This window comes from Alnus glutinosa, chromosome 10 (genome assembly GCF_958979055.1).
Source record: "Alnus glutinosa chromosome 10, dhAlnGlut1.1, whole genome shotgun sequence".
Lineage (NCBI taxonomy): Eukaryota > Viridiplantae > Streptophyta > Magnoliopsida > Fagales > Betulaceae > Alnus > Alnus glutinosa.
Window position 1 is genome coordinate 14869585 of NC_084895.1, and position 26708 is coordinate 14896292.

A 26708-nucleotide genomic window follows, 5' to 3' on the forward strand; every position below is an offset into this window, starting at 1 on the left:
TCTCTCTCTCTCTCTCTCTCTCTCTCTCTCTCTATTAATGATACAAGTAGCCTCTCTTTCTCTCAATTAATGAGATAAGTATGACTCTTTGGTATTTTTATATTTTTGATTGAAATTTAAATATGTTTCCATTTTGTTTGTAAAATTTGTGACTGAACAATTCTTCATTTGAATGTTTATGAGATTTTTTTTTTGTTCATTTGCTTTTTCGAATGTTCAGAATTATATAGGATTGGAATATAATAGGTATCATACCAACATTAAAAAAAATTCTTACTAATTTTCTATTTTATATTTTGATAATCAAAATCGTGGTTTTCTTCTTGCTATTTTTCTTCTTCATACTTATTTTCATTCTAAAACTACACCTATGTGAACAAATATTTTAACATAGTTTAATTTATATGAATTAAACTAAAAATAAGGGTCTTATGTATTAATTCATTTAAATGTTTTATAGAATATTTGTTTTTCTTTTATGTGATTTTTACGATTTTCACTTATTTTTTGTAAGTGTTATTCTGCTTTTGAAAGTCAAAAAATGCAAAATTTTATTTGATTATTGTGCACAAAAGGAATATAAATGCTTTTAAAACCCTAAAGAATTAATTAAGCATTAAATTTGATTTTTTTTTTTTTAATGTTCAAAATTATATGGATTTTATTTTTATTGAAACATATCATATCATATATCATATATCATATATATATAAGCCGAGTTCCAACTTAGAGTTGGCCTAGAATTAGGACACGTGGCATGAATCCATACTTTTTAAATATTGAACCGGCCATTTGAGTAAAACACTGGTAATTTAGGTAAAATTAAACCGGTCTGTGTATTTCAAGTAGAGAAATGCTTGGTTGTACACTCTCATCCTACTCCTATCCCACCTTTGCCTACTTGAACCAATAATATTGTTAAAAAAAATGGGTCCCACTACACTCTCTCCACTATCTCTTACATTATTGGTCCAAGTAGACAAGAGTGGGATAGAAGTGGGATGAGAGTGTACAACCAAGCATTTCTCTTTCAAGTAAAATAAATGGTGCATTTAATATGACTAATTAACTATTTTATATTGAATAAAAAATGAATAGAAATGTCAAAAAAAAAATTTGTCATTAAATCCTCACTAATTTCTACCTCTTTCTCTTCCTTTAAGTAAAACTGGAAAAAAAAAAAAAAAGAAAGTAAAATAAACGGTGCGTTTAATATTCATAATCAAATTTCTTCAATTGAATAGAAAATGAATAGAAACATTTAATTTTGTTCTTATTAAATTCTCACTAATTTCTACCTCTCTCTCTTCCTTTAAGTAAAATCTTTTACTCCAACACCGCTTCTCCTCCCACTAAATGTACGTTACAAACTAAACCTCAAAGAGTCAAATGTCAGTTTTTTTTTTTTTTTTCTTTTCTTTTCTTTTCTTTTCTTTCTAGGAAATGTCAAAAGTCACTCCAATATCTTTCGTTTTCTCAAATAAATATATGGAGAAGTAATGGTTTGTGACTATGCAAAACTGCAATGTAGTTTACATTACCGGAGAGTGGTGCTCAAAGCAAAGAGAGCGAAGTTTTTGCTATTGTTGGAACCTTTTTATTTGTAATACTGTTATAGCCTTTCTTTTTTAGTTTGCCTTTAAAGTTTGTCGGGGCTGTGTTCAATAGAATTGTAAATAATATATTTGTATTTATTTTATGTTCTTCTATTTTTATGATTTGATTTTCTATCCTTATTTTTGCATTGATAATTTATATTATTTTTTATTTTTGTTGGAAAAGTAGTTTATTTTATGCTATATATAAGAATGATGGTCGAATCAAAAAATATCTATCTAACCGTAGTTTCTTCCTATACCTACAAATTTCTTTGGAATTGGAAAAAATATATAAAAAAAATAGCTATTTTCTATTATATTAGTGGTTATCATTTTACATTTTTTTTTTTTTTTACTTTATTTTCTATGATTTTGTTCTTTCTTTACATTTTTTTTTTTGTCCCTATTTCATAATTTATATCATTTTTTTTTGTTCAAATTGCTTCTTTTTTTTTCTTTTTTTTTTTCTTTTTTTTTTTCTTTTTCCTTTTCTAAATTTTACATTGAATTCAAGGAAACCATTGAGAGAGAGAGAGAGAGTTTACATTAATTGTTGTTTTAAGTACGAGGTATGACGATTTTTTAATTTACATTGTTCACTGATTTTTTTTTCCCTGTATAATGCACATTGTTAACGTGCTTAATTGATAAACAATATTGATTTTCAAGGTTTCATATGAACCGGAAAAGTATATGGAAAAGAAAACTCTAATTTATTCTATTAGTATTTTTTACTTTTCATTTTTTGTCTATATTTTCTATGGTTCTCTTATTTCATTTCCTTTCTTCAAATTGCTTATTTTATCTTTTGTAAATTTTACACTAAATTCAAGAAAATGATGGTGAGAGAGAGTTTCTTATGGTTGTTTTTTGTACGGGGTATGATGATTTTTTAGCGTATTATGTTTATTGAGTAGTTTTTTATTACTTTGTGTAATACAAAAAAGATAACACTATTATATGGACAGAAATTTCCTACAAACTGGTTTGTAGGAAATTTCTCACAATCCACATATAAGATTGACATGTGTCATTTGGCATGTGAAAAGTATATGTTATTTAAATAGCATTAATAAAAAAAACATGTGTTTCTCACATGTTTAAAGGATACATGTCTTATAAACTGGTTATAGAAAATTTTTGTCCCTATTATATTATATTAGTGTTTTTCAGTTTTCATTTTTTATCTATATTTTTTATGCTTCTCTTCTTCCATTTTTTTTATTATTGTTATTATGAAACTAAATTATAAGGAAGAATCCCGCGCATAGCACGGGTTACGAGTTAGTATATATAATTTTAAAAAAAATGAAAAACCAGTTTTTTTTTGTTTTAATTATATATATATATATATATATATATATATATATATATATATATATATATATATATATATATATATATTGTATATATATATATTGTAATAATTAGAAGACTTTTTTTAAAAATTTTATAAAAGATATTTTTGTTATTAGGTAAACATTAACATTTTTTATTAGTTTAAGGAAGACATTGATACAATTAGAGTTTTGGAAGAAGTTAATAATAAAGTAGTAGTATAGTAATTTGAAAGAGATATGTATAATTTTGTCTACGGGGCGAGAATCAGACATTCAGACTCCTCCTGAGTTCAAAATTTGTAGGAAAGGAAGATGGATTGTAAAAGACTTTTGACTTGTGGAAAAAAGAAAAAACCGAGAAGAAGGGTATAGTAGACTCCGAATAAGACCAAATAAACCATGAGAATAAGAACATATGTTAGAAAATCGAGAAGAAGGTTGCATAAATTTTGATTTCTATGCATATACTACATGCAGATAAACCATTAGAAAATCAATGGAAGCCTTTACCCATCTTTTTGTCTACTCTTTCTTATTTTCCCTCTTAAGAACCTCCATTGCACCGGAGACTATTACTCCAAGTCAATCCATCAGAGACGACGGTGGCACTTTAGGTTCGTCTGGCAGGTCATTTCAATTGGGATTCTTCAGTCCAAGTAATTCTAAAAGTCGATATGTGGGAATATGGTACATGATATCTCCAGAGATAGTTGTATGGGGAGCCAACTGGGACGCTCTGCTTAACGATTACTCAGGAATTCTTACTGTAACTGGTGATGGAGTTCTTGTGCTTCTTAATAGCACGAAAGGTATTGTTTGGTCATCTAATACGTCACGAACCACAGCGAATCCAGTTGTACAACTCTTGGACACTGGGAATCTTGTTGTGATAGATAGAACTGAGAACTTTTTGTGGCAGAGTTTTGATTATCCTTGTGACACACTCCTACCGGAAATGAAGCTCGGATGGGATTTAGTAACTGGTCTAGGTTGGTTTTTATCATCTTGGAAAGCACAGAAGATCCTACTCCAGGTGACTATTCTATCCGGATAGATCCTCGTGGGCTTCCGCAAAGGGTTACTATGAAGGGAGATTCAATAAAGGCTAGAGCAGGGTCATGGAATGGCCGTACTTTTACGGCTAGTCAAGGGTTAAGACCAAATCCAGTATATGAGTATGAATTCGTGTGGAATGAGAAGAAGGTTTATTTTGAGTACAAACTGTTAGAAATATTCAACATATTATCTAACATGCGCAGCGAAAATAATAAAGACAGGATTTAGGCTTATCTCTAGCCATCTTTGCTCAAGCGCTTCCACGAAGATCTGAAGAACACAAGAAAAAATTATCTGAGGAATCTTCTAACCTATACCTATTACCGAATTGCCGTATTGATGGTGTACACAGGCTGTTTATTTATAGGCTAGGTCAGAGACCCTCAAATATGGTAAATACCGTATTGTTCCTCCCATCAAGGAAACAATATTATTAATTGATTTTAAATCAATTAAACGATTTCACTACAGTAATTTAAATTAATAGAAATTACCATAACCATAATACCGTATGTTATATTTATAATAAATACCGCAATATGTGATATAAAGGCCACATAAGGAAATAATATCTTACATTCTCCCACTTGGCCTTTATAACACATGACCTTATGGCATTAGATTCTTTAGTTTGGCCAATTATTTATGGAATCCTCTAACTCAGATGAAAAATGTTTCACATGAATCATGGCGGTAAAACCATTATAAAATTAGGTCGTCCCTTCCATGTATCACAATGTAAAACACTTCTTACATGAGTACCTTATGGATAATCAAGCGTTATGAATGAACTTCCTATAACTCATTCGGGTCCAATTTTATTTCTCCTTATGGATAAAAAAACAATTGTGCACAAAATCTTTATTATAATAACTTTATGTCTATAGACCAAAAATAGACAAACCAATTTAACCAAGCAAAAAATGAATTAATGAGTTTCATATACTCCACATGACTTTATACTTTCTTTACCGGTAAACTTTAAGTCATGGGATCCGCAATCATTAATTCAGTACTTATATGCTCAATAGACCCTTTATGTCTCTTAATGTTATCTTTCATACTGAGATTCTTGATGTCGATTTACTCTACTTTTACTCTTTATCCTTATAAAATAAGACTAGTAGAATTACCGTAGGGTATCTTTATGATCTAACTGTAAAATCGACAATATTGAGACTTTCAACAAAATGTCTCATCCATCATGCCTGTGTACCAAATTCATAGCATGTAAGAATTTTAGCTTTCTTGGTAGACATAGCAACTATAGTCTGCATACTGCATCTTTAGGATATATTCTTCAATAAAAAGATATATACCCTAAAGTAGACTTTCTTCTATCTACACAATCAACAAAACTCAAATCTAAACAACTAACCACCTCCAATGGAAATTGTATCTTTAGGTTAAGTTGAACTTCTTGGTTCCTTGCGTATACCACAAGACATTATTTGCAGCACTTTATCGACCCAGTATTTTAACTGTCAGTCCAATGGTTAAGTCTAGTGCAAGCATGTGCTTGCATTAGGTTGCATAATGCATATGCTTTTCCAAATACTTTTCATCTACCCTTGTTCTAATACATTTTGAGACATAAATCTGTATAGAATTGGTCCGTTTTAATTGCTATTGAAGGTGCAAATCCTTCATTCTAAATTTTCCCAAAACTTTTTTTTTTTTTTTTTCAATGTAGGCCTTCTGAGACAATGTTAATGTTTTTTATGTCTCTTTGAATCTCTATGTCAAAAGATATAAGAAGTTTCACCCAAATCCCTCATTTCAAAGTTTTGTGAAATGAACTTTATGTAGCAAACCTAAATCACCACTTGTAAGAAATAATATCTACATATAGAACTAGAAAGATTACTGTACTCCCACTGACCTTAAGGCATAAATACTAATTAACAAGGTTTTCAATACACAATAAAACAATAACCTTGTAAAAAGTATATCACCGATGAGAGATCTATCACAGCCCATAAATAGAATTCTTTAATTTGTAAGCTTTCTGACTGTTATTTATAAAACATTTTGGTTATTTCATGTAAACCTCTTACTTAAGATCCCTATTCAGGAAAGTTGTTCTCACATCCATTTGATGTAGCTCTATGTCAAAATGAGCTACTAATGCTATGATTATCTTAATGAACCATTCTTAGACACTTGAGAGAATATTTTATGATAATCAATGCCTTCCTTATGAGTAAAACCATTGGCTACGAGTCTAGCTTGACCTTTTAGCCATGGACTTATCTCTTACTTCATGGCATTGAACCACAATGTAGAGTTATCTCCACTCATAGCATGTGAAAACAGTTTTAGATCATCTTTATGTCTAATGTCAACATCAGACCCTGAGAGATATATAACATGATCACTAAGAATTGTTGATCTCTTTATTCTATAGGATTTTCTTAATTCTACTTCCTTTGCATTTTGCAATGGGAGAATAGATTTATTTTGAACCTGTTTTGTATGAGTTGGTTATTCGAGAACTGATTGTGGCTCAAGATAATCAATCTGATTGTCCCTGAATACAATCAATCAACCTCTATGAGGAGGAGATTTGGCTAACTCTAGAGCTTCCTCAAATTTCAATTTGTGTGAATGAGCACTCCCACTAGGTTCCGTATCCTCTAGAAATTTTACAATCAACAACTCTAGGATTATATAAAGAATAATAAAACATTAAAACCCCTTAAAGTTTACTAGATAGCCTATAAAAGATCCGCTGGTTGTCCTTGAATCTAATTTCCTTAGGCGAGGATTATAAATCCCCTCTTTAGCAAGACAACCCTATATGTGTAAATAATTTAAACTTGACTTCCATTTATTTCATAAAAGGTGTCTTAAGGAGAACCTTAAATTGAATCCTGTTCAACATATATACAACGGTCTTCAAAGCTTTACCCTATAAAGGTAATAACAAATTAGTATTACTAATCATTTCCCTTTTGTGTGTACCTACCTTAATACTCTATGCCTATATTAGATCTTATGATCTTCATATTGTTTCTCTTCTTCTTCCTTATAGGTATTGAAAGAATTCAATACCCCAGCTTTAATATTTAGAAGATAGAGATACATAAACCTTATATGGTCATCACTAAAAGAGATAAAAATATCTTCGACCATTTAGGCAATGAGTATGAAAAGGTCAACACCTTTCAATGATCTCAAGAATCTCAAAAAGCTCTCCTTGGCACCTTTAGTGGTCTTGTTGGTATGCTTTCCCTTATGCAGTCCACACAAGTACTAAAGTCAGTAAATTACCGACTTTTATTTTTTGTATGGAGATATATTTCAACCTCCAAAGCCATAACAAGAGCATTTTTAAATTCTCAAAGACTCTACTTTACGTCAACATCAGTATACAGAAATAAACAAATAATTTTGTTTCAAAAATTAGGATGTAGGTCAATTTTAAATAGACTTTAAATAAACCCCAACCAATATTCCACCCAAAAAAGAAAATTTTCAACTTTAAAATAAAATTGAAATTTTTAACAAACCAAAATAAAAAATAAATTTCTAAAAGATTATGGAATATAAATAATTTTATAGGTAAAAAATATAACTGAATCTCAAAATTAACCTATAGATCCCAACAACCTCAAATTATAAACACGTGTTATTCATTTTAAAAAGACTCTGCATTTGTGTTGACAACATGGATTGTTAAACCATAATCAATCCACAACATATTTAAATGAGTCACTAAAAGAGATTCACGACATACTAGATATATGAGATTATCTTTATTTTAAGTCATTACTTATACTTCATGCAATCTTTCTTTATCTGCCTTTAATTTTCCTTATTGCATGAGAAATAGGTATCTTCATTTGCATAATACTTTATTGGCACCTTATTCTCATGCTTTAATTGTTGGGCATGATTGCATTGATCTGTCTTTCCCTTAACATGAATAACCATGTGAACACTTTATGGATTCTCTCATATTCTTGAACACACACAGTTAGAAGTTCATTTACTAACCATTTATCCTTATGTGTATTACAAGATAAAATTCTACACTTAGAAGAGAGAATTCAAAAATGAAATAGACCAATAATAACTCAAAAAATCTCAATCTTTAGGGACTTAAGCTAAAATATAGTATCCTTCATCCCCAGAAAGGAATTAGATACACTTAAATGAAAATGCATATTAATCTTTTTCCAGTCAGAAAAAATATTACCATAAAGTATTGGAACATAAAACTATCAAAGTAGGGTAATATGAATAACTGCAAAAACCAAGAAAATAAATACTTTAATGCTATGAAGTAACTGAAAATTGAAATTGACTTCTAAAAGTAAAGTGTGTGCACAAGTGTCAACAAAAATTAAGCATAGCGGAAAATAAAAGACATACAGATTTTTGTTGACGAAATGGAAACTCAATCAAGAGAAAAACCACTCCGGGGCAACCAAACTCAGGAATTCCACTATTCAGAAAACAAAGCTAGATACAAGATAGTAACACTCACATTAACCCGATGCAGTGGTCGTACCTTGCTCTCTAACGTGTAACCCAACACGAACGCCTCCCAACCAGGTCTCTTACTTGAAAGGGTCTTCAATGGAATCCCTTACCTTAGAGCTGACCTCTAAGATAGACTTCAGATGTAGTGCAGCACACTTGTAACGGCTTCAGAGGGATCTTGAACTTCTCTGAGCTCTTGTGGAATTCAATACCGAATTCTTGCAATTTTCAATGTCCAAGGGCCTCTATTTATAGGCTGAGGTGCAGAATGGGCGACTGTTGTAAAATGTACGGACGCCGTCCGGACGGTGAACATGAGCAGTCCGGAAGGACAACTGTGCTACAGGATTTTTCGAAAATTTTGCTGAAAATCTTTCCTGTTTAAGAGCCGCATCCGGATGGTGAGACACTGACGTCCGGACGGTCGAACGTCCGCTGCAAGTAATTTTCATATAAGGCTTCGCGCGTCCGGACCAAGGGGGATGAACATCCGGACGGCAATTCTTCAACACGCAATTTCCATATTTGTTATGCGTGTGTCCGGACCATGATAGGCAGATGTCCGGACGGTTGAAGTCGAATCGGTGATATTTGAATTGCGATTCTTGCCTTATTTATGAGCGCGTCTGGACGGGAAACCACATCGTTCGGACGGTGTATCAATCTTCCCATATTCTAAGCTTGGAAAGAATCTGAAGCTAATCGATCACTGATGGACGTCCAGACGGGTTGCTGAGATGTCTGGACAGATGCAAGCTGGAACAAAAGCTTCTCGATACGTCGTCCGAACAGATGATTCTGGTCTGTCTGGCGTCCAGACGGGATGACACGTCATCTGGACGGATGGAACAGTGGATAGATAGGCGTCTGGAAAGGATGACACTTCGTCCGGACTGCTGACAAGGAATCTGAAATCTTCTATCTTTTTCGCAACGCAGAGTCTTTTGAAAATGCTCTGACAAGTGGAATCCCTGTTTACATCACCTTTACACATAAGTGATTTTGTCCAAACACAGAATGAGATCAAAATACTAACAGTAACTTTATTTTAAATTAGCCAATGACAATTTAAATAGTAAATTTCAACCTACCTGTAGGCAAAAGTTGCATCACGCATGAAATTTACTCTTTATTAATAAGACTAATAAATTTAAATATTAATAAAATTTTCCGTACCTTTGGGCAACCGAAAGAAACTTTACTTTTAATACTAAATTTGTTATCTTATTCTAATTAAGTCATAAAAATAAAAACTTCCCTGTGGGGATAAGTAATTAAATTTATGAATTAACTACAAGACGATGTCAACTTTATTTAAATTAGCCAATGCCAATTTAAATAGTAAATTTCAACCTACCTGTGCGCAAAGGTTGCATCATGCATAAAATTTACTCTTTATCAATAAGACTAATAAATTTAAATATTAATAAATAAAATTTTCCGTACCTTTGGGCAACCGAGAGAAATTTTACTTTTAATACTAAATTTGTTATCTCATTCTAATTAAGTCATAAAAATTAAAACTTCCCTTTGGGGATAAGTAATTAAATTTATGAATTAATTACAACACGATGTTAATTTTTCTATATGAAGTTCATGTGTACAATCTTTATGCAATTATTATAAAATTAGGATGCTTTGGCTCTCCGAAAATCATAATAATCACGCTACAATTCATGAACATCTAATAAAATTCTTTATGAGGTTCATGCGTGTAATCCTGATGTAATTATCATTAAAAATGAGATGCTTTAGCTCTCCCATAATTATTATGATAATTACGTGTGTGTGCAATCCTGATGCAATTATTATTCAAAATTGGAATGCTTTGGCTCTCCAAAAAATTATCATAATAATTGCGACTTCATTAACATCTAACAACTTTATAGATGCCTCATAATAGCCCCAAGAATATAACAAACCAATACCTAAATAGGGTAAATAGTATTTTTCAATGTGCAACCAGGTGAGTTCCCAGAAAAGTGAGAGGGGGTCACTTGGACACATTTAAATCCCAAGACTTTCCTAGCAAGAACTTTTCTAGACATTGCATTCTTGGATATTACTGTAAACACCAGCATATATGATATTGTCAATTATTCTTAGGTATAGGCATCAAACAATTTATATTTGTATAATATAAAAAACAAGTATGCATCTATGTATTAAATAAAACAATTAATTTTAATACATAACAAATTAAATCATAAGTAGAATAAAACTTTAAAAAGAAAACATAAAGCCAAGCATAATTGAATGGTTTGAAGCTTGACACTTTATGGACATGAAGGTTCCAAGTTCTAACCCCATATAAGCCCAACCTTTTATTTTCTTGAATGGGCTACTACTGTATTGGGCTGATGGGTCTCTTTATAGGTCAGGGTCAAATCCACTTAATTGGGTCAGGCTTATGGGTCAATGTACAGGGCTGACCCAAACCGGGTCAGCCCACTTAAATGAGCCCTTTTTTTTTTAAAGCTGGATTGGGCTGACCCACTTGAGATCGGGTTGGACTCATTGGTTTTAAACCCTACCTGGTTCACGACCCGCCCCGACCCGTCCCTTTTTTAAGTGGGTTGAAAACCCTAGGACACCTAAACTTCAAACCCTAGCCGCCACCCCTCCCCCACCCCTGCCGCCGCCCTTATTTCCACATATGCCGCCCCTTATGCGGCGGCCAAGAGAGGTCGCCTCTCTGACGACCACGGCGACCCTTATGGGTCGCCATGTACTGGAGAAGCAGTGGCCAAAAGGCCGCTGCTAATTGCGACGACGGGAACGGTGACCCAAAGGTCGCCGTTCAATGCAGAAGCAGCAGCCTTTTGGCCGCTGCTTGGAGTGCTAGAACGGCGACCCAAAGGTCACCGTTTACCGCAGAAGCAGCGGCCAAGAGGCCGCTGCTTGGGGTGCTGGAACGGCGACCCAAGGGTTGCCGCTTACTGTAGAAGCACCCGAACGGTAAACCAGGGGTCTCAGATTGGTTTCCAAGCAGGGGCAAAAAGGTAAATTAACATATCCATATCAAAGTTCATGGCTTTTCACATTAAACAGAATAATGATAATCAAAATACCCATATCAAAAACTTTCATGCCGTTTAATCCGAACAGTAAACACAATAAAATTATGTTCACAAAAATTTATTGGGTTCAATAATTATAATGCGTAGTAAAACTTAACGCTAAGCAAAATAGCACAGAGGCTAGCTCTGATACCACATGTTAGAAATATTTAACATATTATTTAAACTAACATGTGCAACGAAAATAATAAAGACAGGATTTAGGCTTACCTCTAGCCATCTTTGCTTAAGCGCTTCCACGAAGATCTGAAGAAAACAAGAAAAAATTATCTGAGGAATCTTCTAACCTATGCCTATTACCGAATTGCCGTATTGATGGTGTACACAAGCTGTTTATTTATAGGCTAGGTTAGGGACCCTCAAATATGATAAATACCAAATTGTTCCTCCCATCAAGGAAAGAATATTATTAATTGATTTTAAGTCAATTAAACGATTCCATTACGGTAATTTAAATTAATAGAAAATACCATAACCATAATACCATATATTATTTTTATAATAAACACCATAATATGTGATATAAAGGCCACATAAGGGAATAATATCTTACACAAACTCCTAAAACCTTCTGTTTTTTCAAGATATGTGGTTAACCCATCAGGCATTGCGCAACGATTCAATTGGGTGGATCGGAGACACGGTTGGGAGCTTTACTTTACATCACAGGCAGATGAGTGCGACAATTATGCCTTTGTCAGGGGTGCATTATTCTACAGCTAGTTTCTTCTACGGCTAGTTTGGAAGGGAAGTTGTTTGTCTGAAGGCTTGTGAAGGGAGCTTAATGGCAGCACACGTGGAGTCTTTTTGGATGGTGGAGTGGATTACGCTAGTCAACTGCAATCCGGTTGAGTTCAGTTACGCACGTGTTAAGAGTAGTTAGTTAGTTAGTTGAAGCTATGACGTTTTATTCCTTGTTAGTTGCAAATAATTGTAAGAAGCTTTATAAGCTGTAGTTAGCGTTTGTAATTGGTATCTTGGATCATTGTTGTTCATTGAACAAAGGAGATTTGCACTCTTGAACGTGCCTGGAGAGTAGCCTTCTCGAATTTGGCTGATTCTATACAATTTCAATAGTTCATTCTTTTCTTCCTAAATTCTTCTTCTTTTTTACATTTCATACATTGATTTTTCATAACAGTTGAAGACAACTGTTACAGCCTTATGCGGTGCATATGCTACATGCAACATCAATAAATCTCCTGTATGTGCAAGCTTGGAAGGTTTCTTACCTAAGTCTCAAAGAGATTGGGATTTAGTAGATTGGGCTGCTGGGTGTGCTTGAAGGACTCCTTTGGAATGCAATGACACACATGGATTCCAGAAGCACACGCGGGTGAAATTGCCCGACACATCTTCTTCCTGGTTTAACAAGACCCTGACCCTCGAGGAATGCGAAGGATTGTGCTTGAAGAGCTGCTCCTGCACAGCATATGCATCTTTAGATGTCAGGGAGGGAGGAAGCGGCTGTGTGCTTTGGTTTGGTAGCCTAGTTGACATAAAAGAATACCCTAAGGGTGGACTATTCCGACAAGACCTCTATATAAAGATGGCTATTTCAGAACTGGTTCCATTTCACTTTTATTTTCCTCTTTGGATGTTGAATTTATTTTTTTTCTTTTATATTAAATAAGACACAAGGACAACTACATCCGTTGGCTTTCAATCGGCAAAAATGGGATTATTATATTTATATTAGCAATACATGGCAAAGGGTGGGCTTATTATATGTTTGTTTGAGGTGAAAAGAATCTTATAATATTGATTAAATAATTAAATTTATTATTTATTATTAGTTTTTAGTACAACTTTTTGAATACTCTCAAGTTTAAATTTTAATTTTACAGTTTATCTAATTTTAATAAATACTTTAGGTGTTAGACCTCATTTTTTTAAAAGGGAATTCGACCTCATATGTTTTAGGAGTGTTGAAATAATAATGAAATAGTTAAATTCACAATTTTCTATCTGCTAAAGTTCTGACTTTGAATATTTCTTTATAATTTACGTCTTATTTTAATTAAACATTCAGTGTTCATTTGTCATTTCCTAGTAACTTATAATTTTTGAATAATTTATAATTTAATTGGGAATAACCAACATTTATAGACACTAGATGATAGGGAAACTAGGAAGTGGCCGTGGCTGTGGTCGTGTTGAGCTCAACTGCTTTATCACTTCATCTGCACCCATTTCAGAAATTAAGAGTTCGACAAAAACTCATGTTCTTGGTCTTGCTAGTAAGAGGAATAAAATGGATGATTTTTATTTACTAGAACAGAGCTTCGAGTAAAGTTGCTATTTTTACTATGCAATGCAGATGGAGTTTGTCATGTTTATGTCGATAAGCTGGTTAATATGTAGATAGGGCAAAACCCATTATTCATGATGCATATATAGACTATACAATGATATTTTCAAACTTTCAATTTACTTTCCATATGATTCAATGTCTTTGTTTATCGTTCTGTTTTTAAATGTTTGTAATGGTTCCGGTTCTTATTATAGAATAATCTTCACTAAAATTTTTGAGCTATCATAGTCTCTGCTGTTCTATTCGCACGAAACACTTCTTGAACACAAAGATTTAGTACATAACTCGTCTAGACTATGTGCAAAACACATTATTCTCAAAAGTCACCTGACTCTGTATTGATCTTTCAGATCATCTTGAGAAAAAGAGGCACCCCAGCAAGAAGAAACTTGTAGCAATTATAGTGGGCTCAGCATTTCTAGTTATGGGAATGACAACAGTTTCACTGGTCTCACACATATGGAAGAAGAAATTCAGAAATCAAGGTAAATTTCTAGATAAGAAATTTAAATAAATAGGTCTTTCAAGGAAAAAATATTCGGGGGCAAGTATTTTGCTTTGGATAAAAGAACTATCCAAGAGTTTTTCATGCTCATGCATCTCTTGTTATATTAGGAACGACAAAAACAAGTCACAGAAAATATTATGACAATGAAAGTGGGAAGGAAGATATGGAGTTACTGATATTGATTTGGCAACCATAGCTAATGCAACACATAATTTTTCAAACAACAACAAGCTAGGAGAAGGTGGCTTTGGTCCTGTGTACAAGGTAAATAACAACATAATTAGGAGAGCTATATTATTTATTTTCCAAACTATACCGAATCTTTTATTTTTCAGGGTATATTGCCAGATGGGAGAGATATAGCTGTGAAGAGGCTTTCAAATAATTCTAGACAAGGATTGAACGAGTTGAAAAATGAAGTTATTTTGATTGCCAAACTTCAACATCGTAATCTTGTGAAGCCTTTTGGTTGCTGCATTCAAGAAAATGAAAACATGTTAATCTATGAATACATGCCCAACAAAAGCTTGGACTCTTTTATTTTCGGTTTGAATATTGACCTTGACTTGATTTAATACATTCATGTTTAGTCTTATCCTTTTTCATTGATGAAATTGTTTGTTGAGAATTTAGCAAGGTACGTACTAACTGAATGTGAAATTGGACAGATCAAGCAAATAGTAAATTACTGGATTGGCAAAAGCGCATCAACATTATTCTTGGTGTTGCTAAGGGGATTCTCTATCTTCATAAAGACTCTACACTAAGAATTATCCATAGAGATCTCAAAGCTAGCAATATCCTTCTACATAACAATATGAATCCAAAAATTTCGGACTTTGGCCTTGCTAAATTATTTGGGGGAGATCAAATTGATTCCGAGACCAATAGAATTATTGGAACATAGCAAGTATGCTTAAATGTTTTTTTTATAGCTTAAGTTAGCAATTTTTAACTTCTTTTTCTTTACAATGATATTTGGCAGTGGTTATATGTCTCCTAAGTATGCGATGCATGGTCAGTACTCAGTAAAATCTGATGTATTTAGCTTTGGAGTTTTAGTGTTAGAGACACTGAGTGGGAAGAAGAATAGAGGATTTTGTCATCCAGACCACCATCATAATTTTCTTGGACATGTAAGCATAAAGAGTGGCAAATCCTACTAATTTACTTTTTTTTTTTTTTTGTAAGGAAACATTTTACTAACAATGCAATTCCTGGAAGTACGTAGGATCACATGATGCCCCTGTTATTCTGTTGCTCTTTTAATAGTTATCGACCAATTTGAAAGCATGAAATCCGACCCACAAAAATTTTGGTTTTCAATTTGAAGTGAGGCCAATAGAGTTGATTGATGAATTGGTAGGTGACTCATGCACTCTATCTAATGTATTACGACAGATTCATGTGGGTTTGTTATGTGTGCAACAAAAACTAGAAGATAGACCAAACATGTCGTTTGTTGTTCAAATGTTGAGCAATGAGAGTTCATTACCTAAACCAAGACAGCTGGGTTTCTTTCCAGATTCAGTTGAACTTGATCCTTCATCTAGCAAGCATGAAACTTGTTCAGAAAACGAAATCACGACCACATTGTTGGAAGCAAGGTAAATATCATCAAAATGAGAGCAAAAATTGAGATTTTTTTTAAAAAAAAAAAAAAAAAAGAATTAATGTAATAATGGTTTCGGCTTATTTTGCTAAACAAAAAAGTTATGGAAGCTACTACTCTTTACGACAGAAGGGTCAAAAAGATAAATAGCTTTGGCTTAGTGTAAGGTTGCTCCTACTGGATTCATGTTGATTATTCATCTAGTGGATTAGTCTTTTACACGTTGGACTAATCATGTGTTTCAAAGAGTGTGTTCTTTGAATAATTTTAGAATCAATTCCTTCTGGCTTCTATATATATAAAGCATTTTATAAATTTAGACATAATTTGTCACCAGAAACACATTCAGTTAAAAGTTTCAATTGAAAGTTTTTTTTTTTTTTTTTTTTGAGGAGAATTGAAAGTTTTTATTAAGGATATGCCAAATCATGCTCTTCAGAAACCTCTTGGCCTTCTTTTACGGACAGATGATACGAGTCAGATTAGGGTAAGAGATGGAGTTGGAATGAAATTTCAAATCATTAAGATTATATTAGTTAATATTAGGACTAGAATTTATTTGAATTTGAATATTAGAACTCTATGAGTTATCATTTTAAGCTTTATCTATTTGTATTTTTATTTAAAGGCAATTTGATTGTTAATGAGAATTATTGAGAATTAATATAGAATTTTGTCTTGTAATTTGTCTCCAGCCCTAATTGGAGTTGATTGTCAATTTCATAAAGTACCCATTAATTGGTATCAGAGCCATTGCAACCACAAACACTAAAAAATTCCATAGCCAGTACGTACCACCATCCACCGCCCACTAAACCAGATTCGCCACCATGGCTACAAACGAAGAGCGGATCCAAAAATTGGAAGCAAATATGCAGGAGCTTAAGGCCATTGTCCAGAAGCTCGTAACATCCCAGCAAGACTACGCCATCTCCATCAAAGGACTGGAACGTTCCTTGCACGAGTTTATGGAGAATTTGTCAAAAACCAATGGCAAAACTTCACGGAACAACTCAGTGCATTTACCATTGCCAAAGTCCACCCAATTTTTGAAATCAGACGTACCACTGGCATTTGTAACACCACCGCCTAACCACTCCCATCCAAACTGTGACCCAGGACACAAACCAGTACACACGCCACCCATCGACATAACCACCACACCTCCCAAGCTCCAGCCAACCGCAACACATTCACCTCTGAGCCACAACCCAACTCTCGCCCATCTAAAACAATTGAACCATCGGCGAAGTCCCACCCAAATCACCAGCCCGAAACCCATGACACCCATTGACACCAAAATCAACAGAAAACCCACCCACCCCCCACAGAACCACAGTTGTTGGCCAAACCGGCACAAATCCAGCCGCTCCACCAAAGAGCACTACCATGTGTGGAATCTGCCGTTAAAGGCCGCCTCCCAAACCACCAGATCAACCCCCTCGGCCACTGAGATTCATGGTTCTGCCCTTCTTCTTAGAAGGTGTTCTTAAGAAGTCCAAAGAAGAAAAGCAAAGCTGCAAAATTTTGCTCTTTTTCTTGTACCGGTAGTCTAAGTAGCCGGTAGTCTAGTAGCGTCAAAGAAAAAGAAGGGAGAAGATAAGATAATAATAGCTTAAAAGTAATTATTTTTCCTATTAAAATAAGTATTATCATACCTTATTATGATTTAATTTTTGCATTTTATATTTAATTATGAAATATTTTTTAAATATTAATCTTAAGCTTAAATGTTATATTCTTGTTAAGATTCTTGGTTGATGCATTCAAGAAAATAAAATCATGTTAATCTATGAATACATGTCCAACAAAAGCTTGGACTCCCTTATTTTTGGTTTGAACCTTGGCCTTGACTTGATTTAGAACATTCATGTTTAGTCTTATCCTCTTTCATTGATGAAATTGTTTGTTGAGAATTTACCAAGGTATATACTAATTGAATTTGAAATCGGAGAGATCAAGCAAATAGTAAATTACTGGATTGGTAAAAGCGTATCGACATTATAGAGATCTCAAAGCTAGCAATATCCTTCTAGATAACAATATGAATCCAAAATTTTCGGACTTTGGCCTGGCTATATCATTTGGGGGAGATTAAATTGATTCCAAGACCGATAGGATTATTGGAACATAGGAAGTATGCTTAAACTTCTTTTATAGATTAAGTTTAGTAGTTTTTAACTTATTTTTCTTTGCAATGATATTTGGCAGTGGTTATATGTCTCTCGAGTATGCGGTGCATGGACGATACTCGATAAAATCTTATGTATTTATCTTTGGAGTTTTAGCATTAGAGACAATGAGTGAGAAGAAGAACAAGAGATTTTGTCATCCAGACCACCACCTGAATCTTCTTGGACATGTAATCATAAATAGTGGCAAATCTTACTAATTTATTTTTTTTTCTTTTTTTTAAAGGAAATATCTTATTAACAATGCATTTCCTGATAGTACATATGGTCACATAATGCCCTTGTTATTCTTTTGCTCTTTTAATAGTCATGTGTGAATTTGAAGGCATGCAATTCGACTCACAAAAATTTGGTTTTCATTTCATTCATGCGTGGAAACTTTGGATTGAAGACAAGCTGATCGATGAATTGATAGTGACTTGTGCACTCTATCTAATGTATTACGACACATTCATGTAGGGTTGTTATGTGTGCAACAAAAACCAGAAGATAAACCAAACATGTCGTCTGTGGTTCAAATGTTAAGCAGCAAGAGTTCATTGCCTAAGCCAAGATAGCTGGGTCTCTTTTCAGATTCACTTAAAGCAGATCCTTCATCTAGCAAGCATGCAACTTGTTTATCAAATGGAATCGCCATCACATTGTTGGAAGCACGGTAAATATCATCAAATTGAGAGCAAAAACGTTGGTTTTTTTTTTAAAATGAATTTATGTAATAACGGTTTCAACTTATTTAGTTGAACAAAAATGGGTAATGTTGGTATAGTTTCTGATATGGTGACGTGTCGCCTAGTGATTCGCTGCTGGGTTCTGATCTGCAACCTCAATCCTACAAAAGAACAAACAACTCGTCGGGGGTGCCGACTACGCCCACTCCGATGCCTAAGTCAGTTCAAATCAATTTTCTGAAGAGTGTTTATAATCTCAAGAGCTTAGAGAATCTGTCCTTTCATACCTGGTGCGATGGTCTTATTTATAGGCCGGACTTGCAGTCTTACTAGAATCCTTGACGCCCAGTTGGATTAGGAGTTTGAGTCCTAACTTGGTTGAACTTTTACCTTATCTTCAGGGATTTTGAATGAGATTGCAGAGTTCGAAGTTGATTGCATTCGTACCTCTTTAATTTTAATTCCGTGTCATTAACTACCTTATCCCATTAATTATGGAATTGAGACTTATCCCTGATCTTCTGGGATACTAACCTTATCTCATTCTAAGACAACTGCGGCATTCCTCGATCAACTCCCGAGGTGATAATATCCGAGACGTATTCGCTCTGACTTGGAGATCTCGAGATATTGCCGCACCATAACAGGGTTGTGGAAGATCCGAGATGTTGTTATACCGAGATAATTATCCGAGGTGTTACCACACCGAGGCGTTATCGCTCCGAGGCAATCTTCTATACCGAATTGTAAGTCAAACTTCCTGTACGGCCTTTGTAGTTTCTGTCTGATCTTCCGAGGCGTAAATATCCGAGATATGTTCGCTCCGACATGGAGATCTCGGTATATTTATTGCCGTAACTGGGTTCTATAAGACCGAGGTAACCTTTTCTTCTGTTCATAATAAATCTCCGAGCCGTAACACCGAGATGTTTCAAGATCAGAATCCACGTGTCTTCGGGGTTAATTTTATCCCCAACAGTTACCCCCCTAATTCTCTAATTTCAAAAATAAATAGAAATAAGTGAATTATTTGCCGCCTGCCAACCTGTACCTGCTACTGTGAAGGGCGCGTCTTTTTAAAAGTTCAAACGTTTAAACCTTGCCGCTTCTTTTTCCAATGACGACGTCAGCTCTGAACCGCCGTCCTTTATCATCATGACACGATATTATTGAGGTAGTGCATTTAATTCTTGGATACGAAACGCGCGCCTTTTCAATTTTCGGAGATATTGAAATGATGGCGCCCTTTGGTATTTTGGACACGTAAGGGGGGTACTTAATGTTTTGGAATACTTTCACTGTTCATTCCTTGACATTTTCTCATTCTTGCTCTTTATCCTCCATTGTCGCCTTCTTCCTAAGCTCTTTTCTTTCTCTAAACCCTCTGTTCCTCATTTTCTTCTTTTTAAATGGCTCCTAAGAAGGCTGCTACAAACATTCCTGCTACATCTCGGGCTCGGACCAAAAGGTCCAATGGCTTCGTGGATCTCTCTCCCCTGGAGAGTAGGGTGGAAACCGCCCTATTTGAGAAGCATGAGAGTGTTCTGCATCTGAACTACGACATTCCTCCAACAGTGAGGATGTTTTATCAAGCACCTGAAGCTCGGCTTATTGATGGCGGCGACATCACCTTATTCGAAAGGATGTTTCTTGCTGGACTCCGGTTACCTTTTTCGGAGATTGCTCGGGATTTTGTCCTTTATCTCATGGTAGCGCCCAGTCAGATCATGCCTAACGCCTGGAGGTATTTATTCGCTTCATACATCCTTTGGAGGCTCGTACTGAAGAAGGAGATGAAGATCCTTCAATTTTTCAGCATCAACAGACCGAGGCAGACTTCAGAGGGAATGATTGAACTATGTGTTCGTCACTGGCCTATATTCATCAAGCTCAAGAGTTGGTTTACAAACAAGTTCTGGGAAATGTTGTTTTTCTGAGTCTCTGGGGAATGGTAATGCCCTGAGGGTACTCTTGTGCCCGAGAACTGTAGGATGCCTCGGGCTTGGCAATTGCTACGACCCGACCGAAGCGACACTCCTTCACTTAGCATATCCGACCAGGAGGATGTCAAGAAGATAAGTGAGTGGTCTGCAGTTAGGGTCAAGGCTGAGAAATTTGAGGAAGTTGATTTCGACAATCTTGTCACCGAGGAGAATTTGAGGCAATTCCTTGGATATGACATCCCGAGAGACAAACAACTTATTACCAAAAGAGGGGCTGTTAAGAAGAGGAATAATGCACCTCCATCTCCGAGGCCTGTCACCAAGAAGAGGCCTCTTAGAAGAGCCGAAGAAGTTCCTGAGGACGTTCCTTTGCGGAAGAAACAGAACATTCCTCTTGCCGCCTCGGGTGCAAGAAGAACTCCCCCTTCGGTACCGTCAGCTGGAGCAAACGCTGAAGAGGGATCCGCGAGCTTTCGGGGTTTCGTTCCAGAGGTTTCCCCTACACCAGAAGCTGGTACTGCTCCTTCCTTTGTCTTAAGGGATGAGTCCGGCTCCGAGGCATCGTACCAGGGTGCAGAAACTCATTTTGAGGAACCTCCTCTCGGAGCTTCTACAGTAACTACTCCGAAACCAAAGAGATTTGGAGAGGGGGATGAACTGATACCTGAGGCCCGAGACATGCGAGTCACGCGCAGGGTGAAACATCCGGCAAGAAAGCGGAAGTTCAGTGCCCAGGACCGTATTGCTGAAATGATCTCGGAGGCTGAGCGGATGTGGGGTAAGGCGGTCATAAAACCTTCTGATGCCGAAGAGGTACGTCAAGAGTCTGCTCCTTCGGGTGATGAATCTCTTGAAGAGAGGGATGAAGATGTTGGCACCCCCCGAGATGAGCCCTCCATCGGAGAATTCGCAGACAAAGGCACTCCTTGGACTCTTTCCTCAGAGCGTCCAGAAACTCCGCCACTTCCCGAAGGCGACTGTGAAATGGGGCATGCCACCCCCCAAGTACCATGTACTACACCTGAACACACTGAAGCTCACATAGGAACACCCGAAATGGAAAATATCGAAGAGCCAAGAACTTCTCGGGAAGCGGTTGTTCAGGATATACCGGACACTGGTCTTGAAGTACGGGGTGCAAATCAACCCGAAGCGACTCCTCATCTCGGAGTGCCTGAAGGGTCTCAGGTCGACTCTGAGACCACCACTTCTGAGGCAGATGTGCTTCCCGAGTCTTCTATTAGGGGCGGATCTCGCGTTGAGGCCAGCACTTCTGGATTAAGACCTGATGAGTCCGAAGCAGCCCCAAATACGGGGGCTGTTCCTCCTATAGGTCCTAGCTCTTCCTCTAGGATCTCAGCGGGCTTTGAAGTTTTGGGCAGAGGCCTTCTGGGTCATCCAATGGAGGCCATAAAGAACTTAATCCCCGAGGAGTTTCTGGGAAATGCAGGGGTTTCTTCCCCCGAAAAGATTGCTCAAGGCATTCTCATGTCTCATTATCAGGTGAGTTTCTGAAACCAGGCCTTTATTTTAACCAATTTTCAGTTCTTGATCCTGAACTTGCCTACTTTTCTTTTTATAGCTCTTGGTGAAGATGACAGCTCTATGGCAGAAGTACGAAAACCGTCCAGTGCAACCTCCTGCTCCTGCTCCCGAAATGCAAGCTCAAATCTCGAGTCTGGAGAAGGAAGTGGTGGCCCTGAAGGCCCTTCTTCAATCTAAGGATGAAGAGCTTGCTTCTCGGGACTTGACTATATCCGAGGAACGTTCTGCCAATGTTCTTTTGAAGAAAGAAGTATTGGAGGCAAATGAGCGGTATACACGTTCTCTTGCAAGTCTTTCTTCCGAGCTTGATCGTGCAAATCAGTTGTCCTCTCGTTTGTCGGCCGTGCAGAACGAATGCTCCGAAGCGTGCAAAAATGCCTTAAATGCCGAAGCCAAAAAGGACAAGCTGAAGGCTGAGGTTGAAAGACTTGAGGCTGAGAGAGACAAGGCTGTAAAGCGCAGGATCATTCGGAAAGCCTATTAATTAGGCTCAGGACTAGATACGACGCAGATCGGGCAAAACTCAAGCGCTATCTGAAACAATTGAGCTATGTACCGTTCCTTCGGGACCAGAGTTGGGCTCGGGGATGCAATTGGGGTTTCGAAAACTTTCAAACTTTGGTAACGAATCACCAATATAAGTTCGACCCCGAGACGGTTGGGTTTCCTGAAGAAGAGATCTTAGAGATGGAAGAGTTCGGTAAAGACTTCATGCCCGATGTTCCAATTTGGGGTGACGACGCGCCAGATCCCCGAGAGGATCCTCTTGAAGATGCCGCAAGCTAAGAGCTATTCTCGGGCCTGAATTTTTCTTTTTTCTTTTTCTTTGAATCCTCACAACCTGTAAAGGACTTTAAATATACTGATGAAATGAAATCTTTAGATTGAAATTCTTACCTTTCAATTTTCTCCTCTTTGAGCTTGAATAATTCGAAATCATAGCATTTGAAGGGGTCTTTTGCTTTGGTATTCTTTCAATATTCTCTTTGAGTCGTTTGAGGAATGGACTATCTTGAATGTTCTTGTCCTTCAGATCTTTCAACCTTGCTGTGGTATCCTTTCCATAACCCTTTCGGGTCGTCCGAGGAAAGGATTTGATCCAATTCTTAATCTTATCCCTTCAGAAACCCCCAACCGAGGGGTTTCTTCCCATTGAATCCTTTCCATGACCCTTTCAGGTTGTTCGAGGAAAGGATTCGGGCGGATTCTAATCAGGATATCCATAATCTTATCCTTCGAAAACCTCCAACCGGGAGGTTTCAACCCTCTGTGCCCTTTCCATGACCCTTTCGGGTTGTTCGAGGAAAGGATCCGGGTGGATTCTTCTTTGGATATCCTTAGCCTTATCCTTCGGAAACCCCCAACTGAGGGGTTTCAACCCTTTGTATCCTTTCCATGACCCTTGCGGGTTGTTCGAGGAAAGGAATCGGGCAGATTCTAGTCCTCATCCGGAAACCCCCAACCGAGGGGTTTCAACCCTTTGTATCCTTTCCATGACCCTTTCGGGTTGTTCGAGGAAATGATTCGGGCAGATTTCTTTCTTGAGCATCCCCACCATAACTCTTTCGAGTCGTTCGAGGTGAGGAGTCAGATGGACGCTGATGTAGCTTGATCATCTTTGGAAAAGTTTGATGAAGAAGTGTTTCCATGCTATCTCGGGCTGCTGCTCATAGATCGATCAATTCCAGGAGACTATCCGCTCTTTCTTGCTCTCAGTGTTGGACTAACCGAGAAGCTTCTTTCTTAAAATCCTTCCCATAACCCTTTCGAGTCGTTCGAGGAAAGGATTCAGACATTCTCAGCGTTATTCTACTAATAACCCCTAACCGAGGGGTTTCTTCCACTGCATCCTTTCCATGACCCTCTCGGGTTGTCCGAGGAAAGGATGCAAGTGGATTCTTTTCTAAGTATCCCCCATAACTCTTCTGAGTCATTCGAGGGGGAAGGTTAGATTAATTCTTTGGATTTCTACAATTGTTGATATGTACTGAAAATAAACATTCTTTATTGAATATAAATTTGTTTGGGAAAAACAAAAAATTACATGAAATATTTCTTCAAGTGCTCGGCATTCCATGATCTCGGGAGTATCTTCCCTGTCTCGGTCATTAAGCGGTAAGCCCCTTTCTGATGGCATCCTACCACCTTATAAGGGTCTTCCCATTTGGGTCCCATTTTGCCTTCCGTTGGATCTTTCTTCATTAAGCTCACCTTCCTGAGTACCCAATCTCCAAGCTGGAACTTTCTGGGTACCACCTGTTTGTTGAAATATCGAGTCGTTCGATTCTGATATGCTGCCCATGTGACTTGAGCGTCGTCTCTTTTCTCCTGCAAAAGATCTAGATATACCTTGGCCTTTTCGTCATTGAGTCCTGGATTGTAGTGAGCTACACGAAAGCTTGGAGATCCTACTTCGACTGGTATCACTGCCTCGGTTCCATACGTAAGTGAGAATGGTGTCTCGTTTGTTAGAGTTCTTTTTGTGGTTCGGTACGACCACAGCACCTCTGGAACATGTTCAACCCATGCTCATTTCTTCTTATCAAGCTTCTTCTTTAAAGTCTTCACCAGGGTCTTATTCGTCGCCTCTACCTGACCATTTGCCGTTGGGTAAAGTACCGAGGCGTAATAGTTTCGGATACGGAGTTCTAAACACCACTTCCGAAATGGTTCACAGTCAAACTACTTCCCATTATCCGTGATGAAAGCATGAGGAATCCCGAACCGGCACACCACCGACTTCTAGAGGAAAGTTATGATATTTGTTGTGGTTATAGCTACTAATGCTTCTGCTTCCGCCCATTTAGTAAAATAGTCTACAGCTACAACCAAGAACTTCCGTCCACCTTTCCCTACCGGCATGGGGCCAGCTATATCCACCCCCCATTTCGCAAATGGCCATGGAGAAGTGAGGGGGGTAAGTTTCTCGGGACTTGCTTTCATAATTCTTGAGAACCTCTGGCACTTGTCATAGGTTTTGAAGAGAAGAGCCGAATCTTTCTTGATCGTAGGCCAATAGTAACCTGCTCGGAAGGTTTTTTGCGCCAGTATCCTTCCTCCTGAGTGGTCTCCGCACACACCTTCATGAATTTCTCTAAGAACATAATTTTCCTCATCCTTGGAGAGGCATTTGAGCAGGGGTTCGGAATATCCTCTTTTGTACAATACTTCTCCGAGGAGGCAAAACCGTGCTGCTTGTATCTTTACCCTCCGAGCCGCAACCTTGTCTTCGGGCAGCAACCCGTTTCTGAGGAACTGAATAATCTCCATTGCCCATTCTGGTTCATCTGGTGTTGAATCTGCTCCCATAATACTGGCCCTCGTGGCTATTGACGGCTCGGTTAAAACGATAACCTGCCTTCTGGATGCTTCAATCTCCTCATCTGTTCCTGACGCAATCTTTGAGAACTCATCGGCTCGGGTATTTTCCTTCTGAGGTATCTTTGTGATAACGAAGCTTTCGAAATAAGATTGGAATCGGCGTACCTCTTCCAAATACCTGGCCATTCGGTCTTCTTGTGCTTCAAATTGTCCTTGGACTTGGCCCACGACCACTTGAGAATCACTCCGGATTTCAACATTAGTTGCTCCCATCTCTTGGGATAACGCCAAACCCGCTATCACCGCTTCGTATTCAGCTTCATTGTTCGTTGTGACAAAGTCCAGTTTTACAGCAAAATCGAACTCTTTACCTTCAGGATTCCTGAGAAGGACACCTACTCCGCTTCTGCCCTGTGTTGAAGAGCCATCTACAAAAACAACCCTGGTTGACTCTTTAGGAAGTTCTTTCACTTTAGGAATGTTGCAAAATTCCACCAGGAAATCTGCCAGAACCTGTCCCTTGATAGCCGTCCGAGTATGAAACTCAATATCAAATTGTCCGAGTTCAATCGCCCAATTGACTAATCTTCCCGAGAGGTCAAGTTTTTGCAAAACCTTCTTCATCAGATACTCGATTAAGACTCTGATAGCATGAGCCTGAAAGTATGGCCTCAATCTTCTAGCTGAGATAATCAAAGCAAATGCCAACTTTTCGATCCGAGGATACCTTTCTTCCGCGCCATGTAATGCTTTACTTGTAAAGTAAACAGGTTTCTGAACTCCTGAATCTTCTCGGACTAACGCCGAGCTTACTGCTGAGGAGGATACTGCCAAGTAGAGATAAAGTATCTCCCCTTCGATAGGGCGGCTCAACAACGGTGGGTTGGCTAAGTATTCCTTCAACTTCCCGAAAGCTTCCTCACACTCCTTACTCCATATAGATGCTTTTCTTAAAATTTTAAAGAAAGGAAGGCACTTATCTGTTGACCTTGATATGAAACGATTCAGGGCCGCAATCCTTCCTGTTAGTCGTTGGAGTTGTT

General features: G+C 37.0%; 1 pseudogene; it reads left to right on the forward strand.

The window, feature by feature from the left end:
- Positions 1–3434: 3434 nt before the first annotated feature.
- LOC133879088 (G-type lectin S-receptor-like serine/threonine-protein kinase At4g27290) lies at positions 3435–15995 on the forward strand (annotated as a pseudogene).
- The last annotated feature ends 10713 nt before the right edge of the window (positions 15996–26708 follow it).